The sequence below is a fragment of the Galendromus occidentalis genome, unplaced genomic scaffold, assembly GCF_000255335.2.
Source record: "Galendromus occidentalis unplaced genomic scaffold, Mocc_1.1 scf7180000075644, whole genome shotgun sequence".
Classification (NCBI taxonomy): domain Eukaryota; kingdom Metazoa; phylum Arthropoda; class Arachnida; order Mesostigmata; family Phytoseiidae; genus Galendromus; species Galendromus occidentalis.
In genome coordinates this window covers 6,959-10,295 of record NW_003803634.1, presented here as the reverse complement: position 1 = coordinate 10,295, position 3,337 = coordinate 6,959, and the positions used below count along the sequence as shown (strand labels likewise).

The window sequence follows — 3,337 nt, the reverse complement described above, 5'->3', positions numbered from 1 at the left end:
TTCGTGATACCGTAGCACTCGTGAATCGATTAAATCATCTGGGAGACGGCCATGCTCGCTCTCGAGGTCTCGGCACCGTTTGTTGTAGGCGAAAAATGCCGTCAAGTTTGAGAAACGACCCGACGCTTCTCGGAGCGCCGGGTCTTCGTTTCCTGCTTGAAACCGGACACTTTCAAAGCCAGGTAAATGAACTTGTAATCTTACCACGCAGTCACTGCGGTCGCTCATTGCAAATCCAAAAATTCTATGAGCTGCTTACGGGTGCGCATACGTAACGCGTGTTCCAATAGCAATCGATTTCATCGAGATGCTGTTCTTCGGGTGCAGTGCTCAAGTGGATCCTGGCGCGATCCGGACCTTTATAAACGTACTTATAAAGATACTTTACGGCGTTGGATGAGCGCACAAAGCTCAACATTAATAGTGTGCATTGAAGAGCAACGTTAAATACGGGCAATATGGCACGATGTCTAATTGTGAGCCTTGAGAGTGAACGGAGCGACCGTCTTCGCGGCGGCGATATTCCGGGAAGCCATTGACGGCGAGTGAGGTTTCACTCCGGAACCCTTTAGGGTACCCTTTCGAACAGCGTCCTCTGATCATGCAAGGCGCGTTCGGATTTCGCTGGCCGCATGGTCGGTGAATCATGCATTTAGATACGATGCTGTGGAGTGGCGCGTCGGTTATTGAATCCGGAAGTTCCGCAGAAATCAAGGAGTCAACCTCTGAAGGTGTCCGTAGTTTCGAGGCAGCTTTCAAGGTCAGGACCATATGCATATGCGGTATACCTCTCTTCTGAAATTCAATGACGTAGATATACGCCGCAACTTCGCCTAGGACCTGACGTTTCAGTATTTCTTCACAAAATGCCTTGACTTTCAAGTGGAAGACGCGTGCTACCGAGTCCGGGCGATCAGATGCAGTTTGGCCGGGGTTCAGATTTTCCACGATCTCCGGCCACGCAGGGTTGCATGTGAAGGTTAAGAATAGGTCTGGTTTGCCGTATTTGGACACGATGCTCATAGCATCCTGATATTGAGCGATCATGTATCTTGGACCTCCAACAAAGTAAGCTGCCAGAATTATCTTACGACCGGGTGGTCCAGGAATGTTGTTGTCGCTGAGCATATAGTCCTGAAGGCCCTGGACAGTGTCGAGTCTCAACTGCGTTTGATTTTGACGAATGAAGTTCACGCGATTCATTTCGATTTTCAGCCAACTGTCCACTATAAACTGCTGCAACAATTTGCCCGCATAGTGCAGAGGATTGAAGAGAATCAGCACCAAGAGATTGACGTCCATATGTCGGAGGCGATTGACGTTTTTTCCGTTCCGAGACGTAGGCGTCGCGTCTTGGCGCGGCGTTGACTCGTTCCCAGAGTTAAGTGGAGAGCGAAAAGAGAGCGACAATGTTTTCCAACTGCTGGTGCTGATTTGGATTCGAAAAACTACATGTGAATGGGCCCGATCCACGAGATCAGATCCCAAGATTCGAATTTTTTCGAGCTTTGGCCCCCCAATACTCCCCATTGAAAATGGTGCCCGTTACCGGGGGCTATAGCGTAGTTCTACGCTAAAAGCCTCTCAAAGAAGCTGGCATCCGGAATGTTGCAGCTTCGCTGAGACTGCTTCTGAAATATCCGTCATCCTCGAGAAAGCCAGCTGCTCGGGTAGCCGAATGGAAGGACGGACATAGCGTTCCTTCTACCGTGCGCAAGCTCTCGAATGATGTTGCTCCTTTCGTGTCGAGTAGGAGAATTCTCATCGCATAACGTTCGACATCACTCGGGTGTACGGAATATATTCTGCCAATAATCGGTTTTGGCATTGCATGCCTTTCATGGCGTGAGATTTCCGCTGTAGCTCATAGCCGAAAATCCGGTGCAAAGCTTCCGGGGCGCAAACGTAGCGAGCATTCAGATGAGTTTTGATTTCATCGACATCGGAATCGTTCGGAATTACTAAATTCGCTCTATCGGGAGCCTTATAAACGTACTTGCACAAATATTTCACTGCGGATATCCAGCCACAAATCTCTACATTAATGTTAGCGCTGTACTTTAGCAGTAGATAAGGACTATACGGAACGATCGACTCATCGCCGTATCGATCTTCTCGCAAGGAAATCGTGTATCGATTACGCCGTCGGAGTTCTGGATAACCGTCAGTCGCGATGCATGTAATGTCTCGGAGCGACTTCGGAAACTTTTTCGTGCACTTGCCATCTTTCATGCAGGGAGCCTGAGAGCCAAATCCACAACGGCGGTGAACCATGGAAGATTTCACAGCCTGGTGCAAAGGAGCCTCAGATTGAGGATCGGGAACCTCAGCGCAACAGAAAGTGTCAACCTCGCCTGCCGTGCGTGGTTTGAACTCTGAAGCTAGGATCAAGAGCATGTGACAGTGTGGAAGACCACGCTTCTAAAATTCAGTGACGCTGGCGAAAGCTACTACTCTGCCGAAAATATGTTCCTTGAAGAGATCCTTGTACAACTCGGCTAGTTTAAGCTGGGATACACGGCTCACTAAATCCAGACGATCGCATGCCGATTGGCCTGAATACAGATTCTCCTTGATTTCCGCCCAGTTCGCATCGCTGTGCTGCATATTCCGGGGGCTCCCGATGAACGAAGATGGGAGAACGATTCGTCTCCCTGGGGGTCCCGGCACGTCATCGTGGAAATGATCACTCAATCTGCTATAAGTGTCGATGCGGAGCTCTCTCTGATGGGTTATATGGTAGTTGAGTCGATTCTGCTCGATCTTGACATACGCGTCAGCGACAAATTGTTGCAGAAGTTTTCTTCCATGTAGCAATGGATTAAACTCGTCATTCCGTACGGACAACAAACAGGAATAGAAATCTTTCTGCGTGATCCTCTAGTGTTCCGAATTCATCAAAGTCGGATGCCAACCCGATTGGCCAGTGGGGAAAAATAACGGGTAAGCGAGCGTATCGCATCGTTCATCGAGGATGGATATGTGGGTCAGCGTACCGCTTCTCTGATGCACAGCCAAGCTTCTCTGCGAAGGAACGTCGTCGTGTTCAGTAACATAAACGACGGCGACTTCGTTTGCAGTCGGCAAATCGTACGGGCGACTTTCTAGACCACGGGAAGTTGCCTTCTCGAAGCGCATAGCTAGTTTCGGAAGAGGTCGTTGCTCTCGGAGCGCGAGTTTATTTTCTGCTGCCTCGATTTCGCTCATCATTTTGAGCGCTCTCGCGTAAGGATTGACAGCCATCAACAGAGAACTCAAAGTCCTCATGGTATTCGAATCACACTGGCTGTTCTGTTGAAGACGCAAGTCGGTAGCCTGCTCTGTATCAAGGATGTAG

General features: G+C 49.4%; 2 pseudogenes; both read right to left on the bottom strand.

Moving 5' to 3' along the window:
- Positions 1–76: 76 nt before the first annotated feature.
- On the bottom strand, positions 77–1,302 carry LOC108864701 (uncharacterized; annotated as a pseudogene).
- A 459-nt stretch (positions 1,303–1,761) lies between these two features.
- The window catches only part of LOC100902385 (uncharacterized), a 6,289-nt pseudogene continuing 4,713 nt past the window's right edge, over positions 1,762–3,337 (bottom strand).